At 38.0% G+C, this 23,271-nt stretch overlaps 1 non-coding gene across 1 annotated transcript; it reads right to left on the reverse strand.

Annotated features, from left to right (window-relative positions):
• Positions 1 to 253: 253 nt before the first annotated feature.
• LOC127483347 (small nucleolar RNA SNORA27) lies at positions 254 to 377 on the reverse strand. Its single transcript, XR_007909542.2, has one exon. It is a non-coding gene; the product is annotated as a small nucleolar RNA SNORA27 (small nucleolar RNA).
• Between the last annotated feature and the right edge of the window lie 22,894 nt (positions 378 to 23,271).

Here is a 23,271-nt window from a genome sequence, read left to right on the forward strand (position 1 = left end):
GTAGATGTACGTATCTATCATTGTAATGAATTTTAGAACTTTCTCATACCCCAAAAGAAAACCATGGCAGTTACTTACTGTTCTGCCCCACTTTCATCTTCAGGCCCAGGCAATCTGTACTTGTACAGACGTGCCTATCATAGAACTTTCATATAAAAGAATCATTCACTATGCAGTCATTTGTGACTGATTTCTTTCATGTTGCATAATATTTACAAGCGTTTATATTATAATATGAATCAATTTTTTTCAATTTTTTTTCCTCTGACAGTTACAAGACACTCAGTTTGCCTGAATATTAAAAGGATAATTCCTTTGCCCCAATTGAATGACCAATAAAGACATAAAGGTTCAATTGGCAAAGAGAAAAGGGGATGGCATGTATCACTATTTTACTCATTTTTATTGCTGAATAATATGAATGCTCCATTGTGTGGATATATCATCTTTTGTCTATGAATTTAACAAATGATAAACATTTGAGCTATTACTCTTTTGGCTATTGTGAATAATGCGGCTATGAAATTCCTATACAAGTCTTTGTGCTGACATGTTTAAATTTCCTCAGGTGTGTACCTCAAAGCGAATTGCTGAGTCTTGTGGTAACTTGGTATTTAATATTTTGAGGAGCTGCTTAACTTTTCTGGATTGATTGCACCATTTTCTATTCTCAACAATGACATACAAGCATCCCAATTTCTTTAATTCCTCAGGTATCTTTTGTCATTATCTGTCTTTTTGATTAAGATCATCCCATTGGGAGAAGAAATGTGTCTTCATTGTGATTTGATTTGCATTTCCTCAATTACCGATGAGGTGAATATTGTTCTTTATGTTTATTTGGAGAATTTCTATTCGGATTCATTGCCTATGTTTTAAATTTAGTTATTTATTTTTTGTGATTGACACACTTTTTAAATTAATGAGTGTGGCTCCTCTAAAGATTTTTTTTTAATTGTTGAGTTTGAATTGACTGGAAAAAAATGATTTCCACCCTTGATGTAGAGGCTGGTCTACTTACCTCTAACATATAACATTGATTTCATATAAAAATATTATTATTATTTTATATTTAACTTTAAAATCAGTTATTGTAGCAAAAACATGAGTTAATTAAGCTAAACTATTTAGATAATGTTATCTTCCCTTTCAAAGTTAATATTTATTGGGTAGAAATAGATAGAGAATATTTTAGAAAGCAGAAACTGATGACTGTTTAAAAAACATAGGGCTTGATATTATGAATATTTTTACAGTTCCAAAGGCCTTGGCATTTAGACAATGGCAATATTGTTTGAGTAAAAGTCAGTTTTAAAATGACATTAACTTTTTCCTACTCTGCCTTGGTAATTTTTCTCTGAATGTTTGTGTAGGAAGATTAACAATGTTGTCAACACCAGTTACTTGTCTGAATCTTAAAAATTTGAAATTGGCTGAATGTCACAATAGGAAATAAAAATATTTTCTGTGAGACAACAATATATTCTACCATACGGATCCTGGAAGTGCCTGAAAGAATATGTTTGATTTTTAAATGGCAGCATTCATAGAGTGACATGGTAAAACAAAGTAGAAACACGAAAGACATGGTTTAGAAGAAAACAGCATCATTGATGCATTTTTGAAGTCATTCTTAATGGGTCTCTAAGAATAATACTAATTGTTGTTTTGTAATACAATTATACTCTTGCCCTTTTGTAATTATTTCACTCTAAGAACACTATATTTTAAAAAATTTCAAAACTCACGTATTAATATCTCTTTATATTAAAAATATCCTGCTTAAAGGGTATAACTTTTCTTACAATCTGCACGTTTCCTATGAGCACAGAATTGTGGATCACAGTATTAGGCATATAAGTACTTTATACATGTTTATTGAATGAATTAATTAAATATGGAATACTTATTAATGTTTTTTTCCTAACATAGTCTCTCTAGATATGGCATGGGACTCTGTGGTTGGTCTGTGAGAATAATTGATAAAAAAGAGAGATCCAACCTTTCTCTACTGATTTTCTGGGCATACTTGCAGCTACTAGAGTTGAAGTCTCAGTCTTTTGCTCAGACCCTGTAGATCCCAGCAGTTCCCAGTATCTGCCTCCTCAACATGGACTTTCTCAGATGCATTTATATTCAGGCCTTTTCATAATCTCCATGGGAAAGAAAAAGCAGAGGAAACACATTCACCTTATTACCATTGGGAAGACTGTAGCCAACTATAGAGAATTTGTCCTGTACATCATTCCTGCATGATGCTGAATTTTTTTTTTTTTTTTACTAAATCAGAACAAGTATTTCAGCAAAACTGTGTGACTGTATAAGCCAATGCTGAGAAGTAATAAAAATTGAAAGCAATCTACTGGCAACAAATAATTTATTCCAACAATTTTCTTGTAAGAATGCAAACAATCGTAGACATAAATTAGTATTTTTAGAGGTCTAGTTTTAATAAGCTTCTTTCAGTTCTAGGTTCAGTTAAGAAATTAAATTCTATAGAAAGGAACAAGCATGACAAGAGATCTCATTTCACCTTTATCATGAACAATGTGTTTTTTTTTTTTTCCCTAGCAATACAGAAATGCTGTGGGAGAGATAATTAAAGTAAGTCTGCATTAGAATGATTGAGGAAGTAAAATATGAAGGAGAATTTTCTGGGAGAAAGGACCTTAGAGATGTAATCTAGTGATTACTCACTGTTCTTACTCTGCAGATGAGGAAATTTAAACTCAGAACTGAAAAGACATGGCAAGAATGTATGTGACAGACCAGGCAATAAATCTGAAAAGCAATTACAGTAAAAACTCTCTGCAAAACATCTACCAAGAGAAAATACACAAAAAATTTAACCATTTGTTAACCATTGGGCATACACAAATATCAGAAGATGAAGAGTTTTACTAAAAATCCACCACTGTTGAGACAAAATTATGAGCAAATTGCCAGGGATTCAAATCTACCAGGGACTGGAATAAGAGATGAGAAAGGAAGATAAAGCCTTCCCGTGTGTCCTCAGCAGCAAGATGTGATACATGTTCTGTCAGGGAAAGCACAATGATTTACTCATGACTGACCGATTTCTAACTTAGTGTCAAATTGGTTTTATTTTATTCCATTTCTCTCTCTCTCCTTCTTTCTCACATGTGTCTACACACACACACACACACACATTACTATTTTTGTGTGAATCACTTGAGAATAGATTGTGTATGTTATGCTCTTAACCAGTCAAGATTATATTTCCTAAGAACAAGGGTGTTGTCTTATATAAACACAGTACATTATCAAATTCAGGAAAGTTAACTCTTTGATCTAATCTGCATTTTGTCCTGTACGTATTTAATCATACTATTTTCTAATTTATTAATTGATTGATTTTGAAAAAAAAAAGCAGACCCAAATTAATTACCCTGTTTCCCAGAATAAGTTTATTTCATAAATAAGTCCATTAAATGTAAACAAACAAAACGCAGACCTAAATTTGTAATAAAATATTTAAGTGAATTTTGAAATATTTTTATTCTTTCCTTTATATTTTCTACTTCCTTTTCCTGTTTGAAACCCTTTTGGCAGCAGCCAAACTTAATTTCCTATGAAAATGATGCTGTATGCAGGGAGGAATCAATGTTCGCTTTCAAGAGGGGAATTAAGAGGGTCAAATCTAAGTTTCAGGACAGCAACTATTGTAGTTGTGTGAAGAAGGTCACAAAATGGGGGGACTATAGAGCTTGGGAGATGAAGTTATGAGATCACTGTGATTTTCCAGGTAAGAAATGTTGAAATCAGGTTCATGACAGGAGTACAAAGTGGAGAAAGATAATATCATCTGAACTTGGACAGTGAACAAGAGAAGGTAATAATGCTACATAGTGTTACAGGATTGTAAGATAACACTGTCATTATCTGAAGTAGGTAACAGAGAAGGTATAGCTTTTTAAAGGTTTATTTATTTATTTGAAAGGCAGAGATACTGAGAGGGAGAGAGACAGAGATCTTTCATCTCCTGGCTCACTCCCCAAATGGCGCAATAGTCAGAGTTAGGACAGGGCGAAGCCAGGAGCCAGGAGCTTCATCATGGCTGCAGGGGCCTAAAAACTTGTGCCACCTCCTGTCACTTTCTCAAGTACATTAACATAGACCTGATTCAGAAGTGGAGCAGCCACAACAGAAACCGGTACCCATACGGAATGCTGGCATCCCAGGCAGTGGCTTTACCCACTATACCACAGTGAAGGCATCAGAAGTTATAGATTTTTAAAGAAGATGAATGGCTTGGCTGTGATATAATGAGTTGGAGGTGTTGGTATCATATCCGTGGGGAGAGGTTCTGCACAGTGTGATGACATAAGCAATATGGAGAAAACACAGAATTTTGTACAGGCTCAGTGCTGAGGTAATGGCTTGCACAACACTTCACTGTAGTTATTTTCCTGCAGAACCATCTTCTCCCCTTGAAACCTACATAACTACAAATGCAGGAAACAGCTGTGGATGTTTATGGACTTCTTCACAGATAAGCTAATAGGGGATGCTGAAGCATCATGTTCTTGGTTTTAGATACCACATTTAGTTATGCATTTAGTTATGCAGAACTATTTAAAAATTTAGTCTTCATAAAGACAATGATATTCCAAGGACATTTTGTAATAACATATCATAATGTCTGTAAAGAACTCTGAATATTTAATTTTCCATTATCTCCCTGTGAAAGCTGAATTATTTCTGAGACTATAATATGTGGGAATGGACTGTTTAATATTCACCTCTCATCCCTAATACACACACATGCGCGTACACACACACTATTTTCTTCAGTGAAGCTAAACTTCTATCACTGTTAAAATTGTCTCCATGTAAATAGATTTTATTTTTCCCTGCATACAGTTTCCTGTTGCGCACAGAGAGGAAATATTTTCTCTTGTTACTAACAAATAACACATGCATGGAAGTTGGAAAACCATGTTTGAAAGAGAAGTGAGAATTACTCTCTATTCACTGGGAGACAGAACAGCTTTGATAAGAATACTCAATGCCTCTGATTTTCTTTATCTCATGCCTCATCAATACCTGGACAGGCCATGAGCACATAATTAAGAACCAGCAATAGACCTGAACTAGAAATGATGGTGATAACCTTCCTTTTCAGGTACATTGATGAAGATGAGTGGATTCCTGTGAAAGCCCTGGTATGTTCTCTGGCCAACAATAACAGCTGCCTTGCTAGGACCTGGAGACCACAAAAGTCCTGTTTTCATATAGTCATTCTAACTCCAGTTCTGACACCTGCCTTCACTATCTCTGTGCCATTTTTTTCCCCTCTCTTAGCTCGTCTGGGAAAAGCTGTGATTCACCAATGTAGTTTACTGTGATTATAATATTCCTTTTAATGTTTGTACCATAACCAATCATTATATTAGCTTGTTTCCTGCCAGGTTTCTTCTTTGTTCTCATCTAAGAAGGGTTTATTATTTTCTGGACTCTTACAGGGGAAAAATGCTTTATGACTTCAAGTGTTAACACACAGCATCTTTACTGCAATATTAACACCTTGATTATATTCATTCGTGTGTAGCTTGTCCTTGCAGTGTGCTTGTGTCTGTACATTTTAATTATTTTAATTCCATTGGATTAGATTATTTTCAGTTCTTGAACATGTTGTGTTAATTCTTACTTTTCAGTCTTCTTGTGTGTTTTCATCCATGATCCCTACATACTTCTTCATGTTAAATGCCTCAACTCTCTACAGCTATCTGCATATTTCTTTAATTTTCCAGATTTAACGGATATATTTTGCCACGTTCTCTCCTTTTAAAAAATCATAGTCATCCTTTGTTACTCTGAAATTGTATATTGCTTGCTGTATGTGCTATTTATTGGACAACTAAACTACTTGTACTTTTAGGTTGGCCTTCTAAATAAATCAATAGAATAATGATTAAATCCTTGGACTTTGAATCCTTTTTGCTTTATAGCTGTGGTCTTGAAGTTACCTAAGCTCTTTTAAGTTTGGGATTCTCCATCGTAACATGAGCACAATTATAGAAACCATAGGCTTTGTTATGATGATTAAATGAGATATTGTAAGGGCACTTCAAAAAGTTCGCCGAAAATGGAATTAAATGCCAAGTTTATTTTGTGCAAAAACATTTTTAAATAAAATTATAAGTAACTTTTTTATATTTATTTATTTGAAAGGCAGAGTGAGAGAGGAAGAGACAGAGAGAGAAAAAGAGCTATCTTCTAGGCCAAACGTGGGACCCTGGAACTCCATCTGGGTCTCCCATATGGGTGGCAGGGGTTGGAACACTCAGGCTGTCTTTTCATCTTTCCAAAGCATATTACCAGGGAACTGGATAAGTGGAGTAGCCAGGACACCAACAAATGCTCATGTGGGATGCTGGCATAGTAGGAGGTAGTTTAACAAACTGACACAGCACTGGTTCCACAAAAAAAAAAAAAAGAAAAAAAAATTCAAATAATATAAGGGTCTCTAAAGTTTATAAATTAATAAATTAAATGGTGCTACAGTGTTTGGTAAATGACCACACACCAAGATAAGTTATTTGAAGAATATCATGGTGCATCCTACATAAGACTATTTCAAAGTAAGACATATTTCACGGAAGACTACTAGTGACATTAATAAACGCCATTGCTTATTTTTTTAAAGATTTATTTATTTATTTATTTGAAAATCAGAGTTACATAGAGAGAGGAGAGGCAGAGAGAGAAAGAGAGGTCTTCCATTCAATGGTTCATTCCTCAATTGGCTGTGAGGATCCGAAGCCAGGAGTCAGGAGCTTCTTCCAGGTCTCCCACGTGGGTGCAGGGGCCCGAGGACTTGGACCATCTTCTGCTTTCCCAGGCCACAGCAGAGAGCTGGATTGGAAGTGGCACAGCCAGGTCTTGAACCGGCGCCCATATGGGGTGCTGGTGCTTCGGGCGAGGGCCTTAACTTGCTGCTCCACAGCGCTGACCCCAAATGCCATTCCTTCTTTTTGCACTATCTTAACTCTATCCAGAATTGTTAGGTGTGGGGAGCAACTCGGACTAGACTAAGTTACTGGAATTAAGACTTATTCTATGCATCTGCTCTCCCACAATATGGCGCTGGGAGAGGAGGAAACAGCTTCCGCACAGCTGCCTCCAGTTCAACCAATAAACTGTAGGACCTGCTCCTGATTGGAGGAGAGCAGCGTACTCGGCGTGTGGGCAGCCGAGTTGGGATTGGCGGAGGAGGACTACAAAGGAGGAGAGAGACGGCATGCACCAGGAACATCTAAGGGGAACATCTAAGAGGAACACCTGAGCAGCCCCCGAGAGAGCCGGCCGGCGGTGTGCCACTCCCCCGCGGAAGTGGGGAATGTGGCAGGGGGAACCGCCCTTCCACGGAGGTGGAAGGGACGGTAGCCAACCCGGGAAGAACCAGCAGCAAACCCGGGGAGGGCCGAGCAGACGAAAGAACAGCGCAGGGTCCTGTGTCGTTCCTCCACGAAGACGGGGAGCGACAGTTAGGGATAAATTTGCAGCCAATGGCAAACTTTCTTGCCATTTTTGGGGACTAAAGAAATCAAGCTGGATGGCATTTATATGTTAATTTCATTTCACCTTGCCCAATATCCAGTAGAAGCTACAAATAAGTCTGACTTTTCATGCCATAGGGTTGAAATCCCATGTGTTTGAGAAAAGTTGTTAGGACATTCTCATTGGATACACTCATGGAGAATTCAAAGTGCTGTTTTCAACTCCTTCCAAGGATATAGAAGCAGTGATTGGGACCCATCTCTCTTTTCAGCTTTGTTTTTTGAAGCCAGACCTAGTTTACTCTCTCCTTAAAATTACCAGTACAGGGGCCAGCATTGTGGAGCAGCAGGTTAGGTCACCACCTGTGACACTGAATTCCCATATAAGCATGAGATCAAATCCCAGTTGTTCTACTTCTTATCCAGCTCTCTGGTAATGTGCCTGTGAAGGTAATTAAAGATGGCCGAAGTACTTGAGCCTCTACCACCCTTGTGGGAGACCTGGATGGCATTTCTAGCTTCTGGCTTCAGCCTGGCTGGCCCAGCCCTGGCCATTGCAGACATTTAGAGGAGTGAATCTGTGGATGGAAGATTTCTCTGTCTCTCCCTCTCTCTCTGTCATTTAAAATAAATAAATAGCTAATAGCTAAATTGCCTTAAAAGGCCTCTTCTTGTCTATGTTTCCATCATTTCCATTCTTGGGCTTTAAAGTTGTGCCCAGTCCAGCTTTTTCAAATTCAGCCTCCTTCCCCAGCTTAGAGGATATGTTAGACTCACAAGCAGAGTGCATTGTGGTGGGCACACTCCAAGACAACTAGTTACAGTAGAATGCACTGTGCATCCCAAAGGAAAGGAAGGGCACCTGAGTTCTAATAATTTCCTTCAGTAACTACTTTTCTGACTTTGTGTTCATCATTTAGCCTAAGAATCCACCTCTATATCAGAAAAGTATAAGGATTACTACCTATTCCAACTACTTCAGAAATTTTGGAAAACAAAACATGTTAATAATGGTGCACATATTTGGAAATATGTTTTATAAAGGCCATTGAAATTTCCACTGCTAATAAATTACTTTGCCATAGTGTAGAAGAGACAGAATTCCAAACGAAATGTACCGCATTATTATTCCTATATTTAATGGTTATTTCCAAATAAAATTCAACCAATTTATAGGATATCTAAAATTCTTTCAATGTGTGTATCCACACACAATTCCATTATGTAAACTGTGTCTGAATATCTCAGGTAATCTCAAAAGAAAGGATGGAATTAAAAAGTATTGAGGGCCAGCGCCGGGGCTCAATAGGCTAATCCTCCACCTAACAGTGCCAGAACACCAGGTTCTAGTCCTGGTTGGGGCGCCGGATTCATTCCCGGTTGCCCCTCTTTCAGGCCAGCTCTCTGCTGTGGCCTGGGAAGGCAGTGGAGGATGGCCCAAGTGCTTGGACCCTGCACCTCATGGGAGACCAGGAGAAGCACCTGGCTCCTTCCTTCAGATCAGCCCTGTGTGCCGGCCGCAGCGCACCAACCGTGCCGGCCATTGGAGGGTGAACCAATGGCAAAAGGAAGACCTTTCTCTCTGTCTCTCTCTCTCACTATCCACTCTGCCTGTCAAAAAAAAAAAAAAAAAAAAAAAAAAAAACCTTACTTTTTTTTAACTTTTATTTAATGAATATAAATTTCCAAAGTACAGCTTATGGATTACAATGGCTCCCCCCCCCCATAACTTCCCTCCCACCCACAACCCTCCCCTTTCCCTCTCCCTCCCCCTTCCATTAACATCAAGATTAATTTTCAATTCTCTTTATATGCAGAAGATCAGTTTAGCATATATTAAGTAAAGATTACAACGGTTTGCACCCACATAGAAACACGAAGTGAAAAATACTGTCTGAGTACTAGTTATAGCATTAATTCACAATGTACAGCACATTAAGGACAGAGATCCTACATGAGAAGTAAGTGCACAGTGACTCCTGTTGTTGACTTAACAAATTGACACTCTTGTTTATGGCATCAGTAATCACCCTAGGCTCTTGTCATGAGTCACCAAGGCTATGGAAGCCTTTTGAGTTCACCAGCTCTGATCATATTTAGACAAGGTCGTAGTCAAAACAAACTTACTTTTCAAAACTCAAATGAAATGTGTCATACTTTGCCTACCCTGATTTACTTGATAGATTTATCTATTTGATTAATTTTTGAGAGCAAAATTATTTCTAAACCCTGAATCTCATCAGAAATGTGCCTTTTTCTGATTGACATGCCTTTGATTCATAGGGCAAAAGCATCCACTGACATTATTTAATTTATCATTTTTATTATTATACATAAATCCTCCTCTCCCACCATATACACATGAGTTTCATAAGTTGTAGAATGGATAAGTGGATTTTGTTTCACAATATGTTTTCTTGTCTATGTTGAATAGTTCACAAAGAAAACTATATTATTAGAACATATATGTTATGATATTCCAGCTTGTTATTAGAATATTATACTATTAAGATAAATATGTAATAGAATAGCTAAGGAAATTTAGGGAAAGTCAAATTTCTACATGGTAAAAGATATAACTGCTAAATTATCACTGAATTAAGTTTAATTCAATAAAATTTAACTAAATTGCTATATGTTTAAATTAATGAGTGAATGAATATTTAAAGAGACCATTATTAAATTGAAATGACTAGCAGTAATTGCTGTAGAAAATTTAACACATTTTTCTGGTTTTTTTTCTTGTCTATTTCAGTTTTTCAGGGAAAAGAATCATTAAACTGTCGTAAATGAAAAAGAACCTTAAATCTCTCTTTGTTTCATTTTTCATTACCCATGTTATTGAAAAGAAATGAGGAAAAGGTTGATGAACAAAAACTCAAAGTCTATCCTCTACATTTTGAATTTTCTTCTCAATACTTTTTTTTTTTTTTTTTTTTGACAGGCAGAGTGGATAGTGAGAGAGAGAGAGACAGAGAGAAAGGTCTTCCTTTTGCCATTGGTTCACCCTCCAATGGCCGGCACGGCTGGCGCGCTGCAGCTGGCGCACCGTGCTGATCTGAAGGCAGGAGCCAGGTGCTTCTCCTGGTCTCCCATGGGGTGCAGGGCCCAAGCACCTGAGCCATCCTCCACTGCCTTCCCAGGCCACAGCAGAGAGCTGGCCTGGAAGAGGGGCAACCGGGAATGAATCCGGTGCCCCGACCAAGACTAGAACCTGGTGTTCTGGCGCCGCTAGGTGGAGGATTAGCCTATTGAGCCGCGGCGCTGGCCTGAAAAGTAAGTTTTACTGGAACCCTATCATGCCTGTTTGTTTATCTGCTTTCTGTACTACAATGGCAGAGTTGAATAGCTATCACCATGACTGCAGCATCCACAAATTGTAAAATATTTGCTACTTGACCCATTACAGAAAAACTTCACTGACATTTAAAATTGGTTTTGTACTTAAAAATCAAACAGGGGGTATAGCATGTTAAGCTGCTGCTTATGGCACTGCACTGGCATCCCATGTCAGAATGCCAGTGTTTTTTTTTGTTGTTGTTGTTTAAGGTTTTATTTATTTATTTGAGAGGTAGAGTTAGAGACAGAGAGAGGGAGAGACAGAAAGGTCTTCCATCCTCTGGTTTACTACCCAAATGGCTGCCAACGGCTGGAGCTGGGCCTATCTGAAAGCAGGAGCCAGGAGCTTCATCCAGGTCTCCCATGTGGGTGCAGGGGCCCAGGCACTTGGGCCATCCTCCACTGCTTTCCTAGGCTATAGCAGAGAGCTGGATCAGAAAAGGAGCAGCTGAGGCATGGAAAGCCAAGACACTCTGGCAAAAGATCTCTGCGAGTGAGATCCCAGTGGAAAGAACAGGTCATCAAAGAAGGAGGTACCTTTCTCTGAAGGGAGGAGAGAACCTCCACTTTGACTATGACCTTGTCTAAACAAGATAAGAGTCGGAGAACTCAGAGGGCTTCCATAGCCTTGGAAACTCATGACTGGAGCATAGGGAGATTACTGATGCCATAGACAGGAGTGTCAATTGGTAAAGTCAACAACAGGAGTCACTGTGCACTTACTCCTCATGTAGGATCTCTATCCTTAATGTGCTGTACATTGAGATTTAATGCTATAACGAGCACTCAAACAATATATTTCACTTTGTGTTTCTATGGGGGTGCAAACTGTTGAAATCCTTACTTAATGCATACTAAACTGATCCTCTGTAAAAAAAAAAAAAAAAAAGAAAGAAATTATCAATTCCCAACTTGACTCTCACTGGGATTAAACATGACAATAGGTCTGCTCTGATTTCATCATCATTTAAAAAAAATCATCTATTATTTTTCACTTTATGTTTCTGTGTGGGAGCAAACTGTTGAAATCCATACTTGATGTATACTAAGCTGATCTTCTGTATATTAAGATAATCAAAAATGAATCTTGATGTGAATGGAAGGGGAGAGGGAGTGGGAAAGGGGAGGGTTGTGGGTGGGAGGGACGGTATGGGGGGGAAGCCATTGTAATCCATAAGTCGTACTTTGGAAATTTATATGCATTAAATTAAAGTTTAAAAAAAAAAAGAAAAGAAAAGGAGCAGCTGGACAGGAACCATTTCCCATATGGGATGACAGTGTTGTAGGTGGAGGCCTAGCCTACTATGCTAGCGCTGGCCCCTCAAAATGCCAGTTTGAGTCCTTGCTGCTCCACTTCAGATTCAGTTCCCTGTTAACGCGACTGAGAAGGAAGTGAATAATGGTTCAGGTGTTTGAACGCCTGCCACTGATGTGGGAGACTAGGATAGAGTTTCTGGCTCTTGGTTTTAAAAGTATGGCCCTGACCCAGCTATTGTAGGCATTTGGGGAGTCAACCAGGATATGGAAGATGCCTCTCTCTCTCTCTCTCTCTCTCGTCGTTCTCCCTGTTTCTGCTTCTCTGTCAGTCAAATAAATAAGTAATCTTTAAAAAGTGTTGAAATTGAAAGTAATAATCATAAAAATTTTAAGTAATTGTTAAAAATCAAGCAGACAGCAAACTTTATCTTCCTTCAATGTGAAAGAAAATTCAATGATGATTCATTCCAGTTTATCTGGCTATATTTTAGATTTTTTTGTCTATTATGTGCAAAAAACTGGGAAATACACTGTGTCTCCAACTTACCTACCTAGCATGTGGGAATATCTCTTTTAGTGCATTGCCTTTTGAATATAATTCCAAAATGAATGGCAGTGAATGCCTTCCTAAATGCCATGAATGCCATAAATATCTCATTGCTAGTTGTTATCCATGTTAGCAATTGCTTGCTCATTCTTGAGCAAGGAAATGTTTGAATTATTTTGTTAACATTTTAAGAGGAAAAAAAAGCCACAAACATGCTCATCTCAATTAGCTAAAATTCAGTTTATCTTTCTAATATTTTAAATAATATGATAGCTAGATCTGGGGAAATATAAATCTGCATTAGAGTTGGTCTCAATTTTTCTTATTTTCTCCTACTCCTACTTCCATAAAGTACAGTGGAGATTATTTTTGCCCATGATAGGATCATAGTATTATTGAAATTAGCTAATGTCCATTTTTGAGAAAGACAATCTATGATGGTGGCTCTACTAATTATACATTCTCTTTTAGAAATAAAAACTATACTTACATGAAGTTTTTGTGAGATTGTTGCAGGATAGAAATGGCCCCATCAGTATTTGTTAATGGAGTTGTATTGTGAGATAGGGAAGAAATTGTCCCCAATTTAGCTATTCAGAGCTTTTTGAGTGCAAGTTGATGGAAGTCTGAGAGTGTAACAGAGAAAGATAAGTAGTAATATATCAGGTACAATTTAAGTGAATGGCTTTTGATATTAAAGTGAATCTCTGAATGAAAGTACTCCAGGGAGAGACAGATACTGGAATAGGCTCTCACATTGATAAGCTTCTGAGCACATCTGCACCTTAATGCATTTGGAATGGTTGTGGGGAATTCTTAGAGCCCTTTGGTATCAGGGATTTTTACTTACATAAAATAGAAAATGCTAGTTATGTTTTAAAATAGATTACTACCATCCTATTAATTATTTTGAACTCTAAATGACATTAAGACACAGCTTTACTTCTAATCATTGCAATATAGTAAATATTTAAACAGAGTTACAGGCATCCAAATTACTGTTTGCAAATACAAAGAATTTGAAAAAATATTTCAATTTTTCTAACATTCAATATTTTCTATACCTTATATCTACCAATTCAGTGTTTTCTATAACTTATATCTATCAGTCACAGCTATTCTGCGTCTTTTATTCCCTTCTGTCATATTACTCAAAATATCACAAATATTTATATTTTTACTGTTATCAGTAGTTTAGCCTATGATAAGCTTATTGTTGATTTTAGATAGTTACATTACCACTGTGTTTTCCTTCACAGTGCCTTTTATATATTTATATGTATTGATTAAGCAAATAAAATACAAAATTTAAATAAATACACAGGAAAATGTAAGCTCCCTGTATACCTTTCAGAGGCTATCTGGTTATTTTTCCTAGAAATAATCACTGTTGTCATTATCATTTTCTCCTGTTCTCCCAGCATTGGACTAGGCATATGCAAGCATTTTCTCAGATATTCTTTTCTTTTTAAAGATTTATTTATATATTTGAAAGAGTTACAGAGAGAGGTAGAGATACACACAATGAAAGAGAGGTCTTCTATACTCTGGTTCACTCCCCAAATGGCCACAATGGCCAGAGCTAAGCCTATCTGAAGCCAGGAACCAGGAGCTTCTTCCAGGTCTCCCATGTGGAAGGACTTTGGCCATCCTACACTGCTTTCCCAGGCGCATTAACAGAGAGGGAAGTAGAGCAGCCAGGACTTGAACTGGCACCCAAATGGGATGCCAGCACTTCAGGCATGTGCTTTAACCTGTTGTGCCATGGCTCTGGCCCCAGATATTCTATTTTGTAACACAAATAAAATAATGTTTTTCACACAGTTCAGGACTTTGCACTTTTACCATACTAATAGACTTATGAAATTATTTCCTATCAACTACTTTTAATAAATTTGTAATATTCCATTATACAAATATACTAAATATTTTTAAATGATTTATGTGTTTATTTTAAAGTCAGTTACACAGAGAGAGGAGAGGCAGAGGAAGAGAGAGAGGTCTTCTGTATGCTGGTTCACTCCCCAATTGGCCACAATGGCCAGAGCTGTGCCAATCTGAAGCCAGAAACCAGGAGTTTCCCCTGAGTCTTCCCACATGGTTGCAGGGGCCCAAGGACTTGGGCCATCTTCTACTCCTTCCCCACGCCGTAGCAGAGAGTTAGATCAGAAGTGAAGAAGCTGGGAGTTAACCTGTACCCATATGGGATGCTGGCATTGTAAGCGGCAGCTTTACCTGCTATGCCACAGCGCTGGACCTCTAAAATATTTTTAACCAGATCTCACATGAAAGTTTTATCTAACCTTTTGTTTTTCTTCCTCTTTATATACCTTTTGTGTATGTATGTTTGTGTAAGTTGTAGAGTTGGTTGGGAGGTCTCAAATACAGAATCAGTACTATTCTCTTCATCTCACATTATTGTATTTGACTTTGTAAGTCAGTCACTGTATTTTATTTTCCTTTTCTTCCACCATCCTTTATGCTCAAGCCCATTTCCTCCTCACTTCTCCTTCACCAAAGGTGTCACTAGAATGTGTGTGGTATTTTTTTCTAGGTGCATATACATACATATATATATATATGTATTAATAAATTATATTGTTTGAGCACATGGTCACTGCTTCTGAGCTGCCACATGATACTTTTTAACATATTCATTTTTTAAGAAATGAGCACTTGTATTTATGACGTCAGCCATCACCCAAGGCTCTTGGGTGCCAACAGCTGCGAAGGCTATGGAAGCCTCTTGAGTTCATTAAATCAACAACAGGAGTCACTGTGCACTTACTCCCCATGTAAGATCTTACACACAAACCATCCCATCTCCTACTCCCTCTCCCACCCCATTCTTCATAAAGATTCATTTTTAATTATCTTTATATGAAGAATATCAACTCTATACTAAGTAAAGATTTCAACAATTTGCACTCACACAGACAAAGTATAAATAGTCTTTTAACAGCACTTTATACTTTGTGTGGGAGGGTGGTTATGGGGGGAAAAGCTGCTGTAATCCAAAAGTGGTACTTTTGAAATTTATATTTATTAAAAAAAAGTTTTCTGAAAAAAAAAAAAAGAGAGATGAACACATATAGGCAGCACTGTGGTGCAGCAGGTTAACGCCCTGGCCTGAAGCACCGGCATCCCATATGGGCGCCAGTTCGAGTCCCGACTGCTCCACTTACAATCAGCTCTCTGCTATGGGCTGGGAAAGCAGTAGAATGTGGCCCAAGTCCTTGGGCACCTGCACCTGTGTGGGAGACCCGGAAGAAGATCCTGGCTTCTGGCTTCGGATCTGCGCAGCTCCAGCCATTGCAGTCGATTGGGGAGTGAACTATCCAATGGAAGACCTCTCTCTCTCTCTCTCTCTCTGCCTCTCCTCTCTCTGTGTAACTCTGACTTCCAAATAAATAAATAAATCTAAAAAAATAAATGAGCACATATATTGCTTAAAGCTTTCATAATCAAAATAATACCGTATCAAACAGTTTCATACATACTTCTGTATGGATCTATGAATGAGTGTTTCTTCATTCAAGTGTAAGCATTCCTGGGGCATACTCATGGTTACTGTGTTCTTCAAATCATTGCATACATAAACCCTGTCATCTAAAACAAATAGAGTTCCTGTTTCCTCATATCCTTGTCAACATTTAGTCTCACACAGCTTTCACTTCATTTTTTTTTTATTTTTCAAAGATATATTTATTTATTTGAAAGGCAGAGTGACAGAGGGAGAGAGAGAGGGAAAGAGAAAGATATCGTCCATCTGCTGGGTCACTTCCTAAATGATATCAATGGCTGGGACTGGTTCAGGCTAAAGCCAGTAATCTAGAACTCCAGAAGGGTCTCCCATGTAGGTGATAGCGTCCCATGTACTTGGGTCACCTTCTGCTGCTTTCTCAGGCCCACTAGTAGGAAGCTGGATGGGAAGTGGAATAACAGTCCCAGAATCAGAGGTGGTGGTCCAATCTGCTATGAAGTGCTAAGCTATGAAGTGATAAGATTATTGTACACTGTATATTGCTGGTCATTAAAAATTTAAAACATTTAATTTACAGATAACTCTGTACTGCCATGTTTATTGTGGCCTTGTTCACAATAGCCAAGAAACAGAATTAACAGTTGTCAACCAACTATGAATAGATAAAGAAAATGTGGTATATATACACAATGGGATAGTATTCAGGAATAAAAAGATCGAAATCCTGTCATTTATCAAATGGATGAGCCAAGATGATATTCTGGTGGGTAGACTAAGAAAGGGTCAACAGGACAAATACCACATGACCTCATGCTTATATGGACTTTACAGAGTTGATCTCATTGAAATCAAAAGTCGAACAGTGGTTCCCAAATAGTGGGGATATGCGGGGAAATATCAGCTAATGGGCAAAGTTAAATAGGATGAACCAGGGTTGGTGATCAAATGCAAACTAGTGTGACTATAGTTAGCAATAATGTATCTTATATTTGAAGACAGCTAGGTGAGAATTTTTAATGTTCTTGCCACAAAAAAATGATAAATGTTGAGATGATGAATATGCTTATCACTCTAATTTGACCATTGCACAACTTATACAAGTAACAAAATATTACATTGTATCCCATAAATAGACATGTATAAGGGCCTGCACTATGAGGTTACAGGGTAAAGCCACTACCAGCAGTGCTAGCTTCCCATACGGGTGCCAGTTCAAGTCCCAGTTGTTCCACTTCTGATCCAGCTCTCTACTATGGCCTGCAAAAGCAGTAGGAGATGGCCCAAGTCCTCAGGCCCCTGCACCTGTGTGGGAGACCCGGAAGAAGTTCCTAGCTCCTGGCTTCAGATCTGTTCAGCTCCTGTAGTTGCAGCCATCTGGGGAGTGAACCAGTATATGGAAGACCTCTCTCTCTCTCTCTGCCTCTGCCTCTCTGTAACACTGCCTTTCAAATAAATAAATAAATCTTTAAAAATTAGAGTTTTTTTAAACTTTTATTTAGTAAATATAATTTTCCAAAGTACAGTTTATGGATTACAATGGCTTCCCCCCCCCATAACTTCCCTTCCACCCACAACCCTCCCATCTCCCTCTCCTCTCCCATTCCATTCACATCAAGATTCATTTTCAATTATCTTTATATACAGAAGATCAATGTAGTATATATTAAGTAAAGATTTCTTCAGTTTGCACCCACACAGAACGCAAAGTGTAAAATATTGTTTGAGTACTAGTTATAGCATTAATTCACATTGGACAACATATTAAGGACAGAGATTCCACATGAGGAGTAAGTACACAGTGACTCCTGTTGTTGACTTAACAATTTTACACTCTTGTTTATGGTGTCAGAAATCTCCCTAGGCTCTAGTCATGAGTTTCCAAGCTATGGAAGCCTCTTGAGTTCGCTGACTTCGATCTTATTTAGACAAGGTCATAGTAAAAGTGGAAGTTCTCTCCTCCCTTCAGAGAAAGGTACCTCTTTCTTTGATGGCCTGTTCTTTCTACTGGGATCTCATTCACAGAGATCTTTCATTTAGTTGTTGTGGTTGGTTTTGTTTTTTTGTTTTTGTTTTTTTTTGTTTGTTTGTTTGTTTGTTTTTTGCCAGAGTGTCTTGGCTTTCCATGCCTAAAATACTCTCATGGGCTCTTCAGCCAGATCTGAGTGCCTTAAGGGCTGATTCTGAGGCCAGAGTGCCGTTTAGGACATCTGCCATTCTGAGTCTGCTGTGTATCACACTTCCCATGTTCGATGGTTCTCTCCCTTTTTTATTCTATCAGTTAGTATTCACAGACACTAGTCTTGCTTGTGTGATCCCTTTGACTCTTAGACCCAACAGTGTGATCAATTGTGAACTGAAATTGATCACTATATCTCTCAATAAAAAGCAAAAATTAATAAATGAACTATCTTCATATGTTTTCTAATCTGTGAACTTTCATTTTCTATTCAACACATCTTATATATTTGTTTTAATTTAGAATTCAATTTTTTTAATTAGTGAGACTCATATTCTAGATGACATCATGTTGTTGAATTTTTTCCTTTCAATATATTTTTCTAATGTTTCTTTCAAATCTATTAATTGCAGCAAAATCATTATTTTTTCTGTCCTTATATCCACCAATATTTCTCCTTATGATAAATACTTTTATTTATTCTATTGTATTCTATTGTTTAAATGAACTTTAAGGTATCATATTTTACATTTTCATAGACTTAAGACATCACAATTTCCCTTGTGTGAGGTCTAAGATGTAAAATCCAACTGAATTTTTACCCATAATGTTCTCATTTTGTTAACTTCATTTTTTAAAACAATTTGTGTTTTGCTCCCTCCTCTGTGGGTCCATCTATAACCATACTGACCAATCTGGCTATGTTCGTTTGTAATGTTCTATTTTGTCTGTTTTCTACTTTTTCTGTTTGTATTCACATCATGGTTTTTATTTTATGGCTTATGTTATATGTCTTACTTTCCAGTGATATAATTACATTATTTCATGTTAATAGTCTTTTATACTGTAGTATCAGTAGGATCTGGGTGTTATTTATATATTAATTTCCTCTTTTTTCTTTATTAGTCTGTCCCAAGGTATATCAATTTTATTAATTATTTTAAAAGTTTTAGTTTTTGGCTTCACTGATTATTTTCTGTTATTTTTCAAGTTTTAAAGATTCATTTACTTATTTAAAAGGCAGAGTTAGAGAGAGAGAGAGAGAGAGAGAAAGAGAGAGAGAGAGTTGCTTCACTCCCTAAATAGTCACAACAGCCAGGCCTGAGCTGGGGGAAGCCAGGAGCCTGGGACTCCAATTAGGTCTCCTACCTGGGTGGTTGGGGCCCAAGTACTTAGGCCACATCTGCTGCTTTCCCATCACACTAGCAGGGAGCTGGAAAGCAAGGGAAGCAGCTGTAACTGGAACCAGCTTCTTAACCTGCTGCACCACAACAGCAGGCCCATTTTGTTTTTTAACATTATCGATTTACCTCCTACTCTTTATTATTTGTTTCCTGTTGCTTGCTTTGGGTTTAATGTGCTCTTCTTTTTAGAGTTTTTAAGGTGGACTTACTTAAATGATTTGGTGTGTTTTGTTCTGACAGAACCATTTAATGTTAATCTAGCTATTCTGCAGTGAATTCCTCAGGTTGTCATTTCTTAACATACATTTATTTGCAGAAAAAGCATTTCACCTTCACTGTTAAAACACCCTTTCTCTAGGTATGGAGATTTGGGTTGACAGGTTTTGGTTTTCTATTTTTCTTTCAGAAATTTAAAGATGCCACCCCACAGTATTCTCACTCATACACATTCTGATAATGTTATTGTAATTTTGTGATTGTTTCTCTGTATGGGATAAGTTTTTTTCTCTGGCAGTTTCAACATTTCCTTGTTATTTTTTCAGCAGTTCAGATAGGTTATGACTATATGTATTTTGGTTACTTCAGTCTCTTAAATCTCATTTATTTGTCTTTAATTGTTTTTGGAAAATTGACCTTTCCAAATATTTCTTCCTTCTTAGGCATTCTCTTGTCTCCTTCTGGGCATTCAATTAAAAGTATTTAGATAACAGGAAATTGCTCTGTCTTCATTTTTTCCCCTTTATGTTTAAATTTTGGTGATTTCTATAGACTCATCTTCAAGTTCACTGACTCTTTCCTCTACCTGGCCAAGTCTATTACTGTACTTGCTGCAGGAATTCTTTATTTTTTTAAAAAAAGAAACATTACTCATGGCTGAGGAAGAGGAAGAGGGAGACGGGGAGGGAAAACTCTCACATCTGCTGGCTCATGCTCCAGATGCCTGCATAGAAGACAGAAAACGGGAGCTCAACCCAGGTCTCCTTTATGGGTGGAGGGAATGCAATACTTCCACAGTCATTGCGGCCTCTCAGGGTCTGTGTTAGCAGGAAGCTAGAATCAGAAGCTATAGCTGGGGATGGAACCCAGGGACTCTGACGTGGGACACAGGTGTCCTAACCAGCATCTTAACTGCGGGGCTAAATGCCTTCGGCAGAAGTCCTCAGTGTAACTTTCCTTATGCCCTAGGATTGACAGGCTTCATTTTTCTGCATAAGGCATTTACTTCTTTGGGAGGCTTGGGAGCCAGCAGGGAAGCAGATTTCTTCTCTTTCCTGCAGTGGTGGCTAATCCCCCACTCCGTTTTTCACTGACAGGGAGGTTCTCTTGTCTCTTGCCCTATCATCAAATTTTCCTCGACACAGTCACTAGGGGGCCCTGGAAAGAGCTTGTGTGAAAATGCAAATTCCACTTGTGTCTGGGGCTACCAGCAGTTTTATGTTATGCTGGTCCACACAAAGTCTGTGGCTGTTTTTTTAAAATTTCAGATAATTCCTTCTTACTGCCTAGTCTGATGTTTCTGTCTTCCTCCTGCTTCTGCCATGGACAAGACTGTTCATACTTTTCTCTCCTGCAGTGAGTGGCATGCCCCTATTTGAATTGCCAAGCTACTTGGTTACTAGATGACATCCGTTTTTTTTTTTTTTTCATATGTTCAAAAAGTTTTATGATTTTTTAGCTTATCTGGCTTCTTGTATTATTAGAGTGAGAACAGTTGTCTTTTCAGCTCTCCAAATCTTATGTGTAAGAACCCTCATTCATTTTTTTTGGGTGGTGGGGAAATAGTTTGCCACCTGGAAGCAAACTTTCTCACTTATACCTAAGAATACTTTCATTACATTTATTTGGATATAATATTTTTAAGATTCATGTATTTATTCGAAAAGTAGAGTCAGAGAGAGGTGGAGGCAGAGAGAGAGGAGAGAAGTCTTCCATCTGCTGGTTCACTCCCCAAATGGCCACAAGGGCTAGAATTGTTCTGATCCAAAGCCAGGAGCCAGGACCTTCTTCTGGGTCTCCCACGTTGGTGCAGGGCCCAAAGACTTGGGCCATCTTCTACTGCTTTCCCAGGCCACAGCAGAGAGCAGGATGAGGAGTGGAGCAGCCAGGACTTGAACTGGCACTCATATGGGATGCCGGCGCTGCAGGCAGTGGCTTTACCCGCTGTGCCAAAGCGCCAATACACACCTCATTCATTTTCTTTTTTTTAAGATTTATATATTTATTTATTTGAAAGAGTTACACAGAGAGAGGAGAGGGGAGAGAGGTCTTCTATCCGATGCTTCACTCCCCAATGGCTGCAATGGATGGAGCTGTGCCAATATGAAGGCAGGAGCCAGGAGCTTCTTCCAGGTCTCCCACGAGAGTGCAGGGGCCCAAGGAGTTGGTCCATCTTCTACTGCTTTCCCAGGCCATAGCAGAGAGCTGGATCGGAAGTGGAGCAGCTGTGACTCGAACCAGCGCACATACGGGATGTCAGCACTTCAGTCCAGGGCGTTAACCTGCTGTGCTACAGCGCCGGCCCCTACCTCATTCATTTTCGTTATGAGATTTAGATGAATTGTGTTTAGTTGCAAAAATTATTATATTTTATGGTAGCCTTGAAAATTTGTAAGTTGACTGAAGAGAGTTAACATATCCTGATGTGAACTCTTTCTATTTACATCTTATGATGTAAAGTTTCAAAAAAAAGTCCAAATCTTTTTGCAACCTTTTGTTGCATTGAAATTTTTCATCATGTACATCTTGTATGTTTCTTAAGTTTATTTATCCAAATTTTAAATTTATTTTTCTTTTATTTCAAATGGATAATGTCTTCCAACCGGTAGTTACTTGTTGTGAAGATTACTGATTTATATACATGCATATTTCACTTTGTATATAGCCTTATTAAATTCTTGTTGTTTATAATGTTTTTCAGCTGATTCTTTTTCCCCCGAAAGATATCACATATTCTAGACATATTGAGAATATAATCTGCCTGTTTCAATTTTCATATTCCTTTGTCCTCTGATCTAATTGCAATGACTAAAATATCCAGAAGAAATTAGTTATAATGGCAATAAAGGGCATATTTGTCTTATTTTTTATTTCAGTATCTATGGAAATTTTTTATTCTTTTTTTATTTAATTGACAGATAGAGTTAGACAGTGAGAGAGACAGAGAGAAAGGTCTTCCTTCCATTGGTTCACCCCCAAATGGCTGCCAAGGCCGGAGCTACACCCATCCGAATCCAAGAGCCAGGTGCCTCCTCCTGGTCTCCCATGCGGGTGCAAGGGTCCAAGAACTTAGGCCATCTTCCACTGCCTTCCTGGGCCACAGCAGAGAGCTGGACTGGAAGAGGAGCAACCAGGTCTAGAACCTGGCGCCCATATGGGATGCCAGTGCAGCGGGCAGAGGATTAACCAAGTGAGCCAAGACACCGGTCCCCCTAAGGAAATTATTATTTAATTTTTCTTCATTGACTCTCTTGATATTTAAAGTTATATAAATATAAACTATAACCTTTAACATCCTAGAATTCTTAAAATAAATTACAATTCTCATGATATGCTGTTATTTAAATATGTTCTTGGATTCTGTTTGCTTTTATTCTTCCTTTCATAATCTTGAATGAGAATGATTTCTACAGTTTTCCTGTCCTGTCCTTGTTCTTGGGTTCCAGATCCATATTACATTCATTTCCAAAAGGGTGTTTGAGTTCTCTCTAGTGTTAGAATTCACTGTACAATAGCTTGAAATTTTGACTTTGGGGAATAGTAGC

This window comes from Oryctolagus cuniculus, chromosome 8, assembly GCF_051225735.1.
Source record: "Oryctolagus cuniculus isolate XC-2025 breed Fujian yellow rabbit chromosome 8, ASM5122573v1, whole genome shotgun sequence".
In the NCBI taxonomy this organism is placed as follows: domain Eukaryota; kingdom Metazoa; phylum Chordata; class Mammalia; order Lagomorpha; family Leporidae; genus Oryctolagus; species Oryctolagus cuniculus.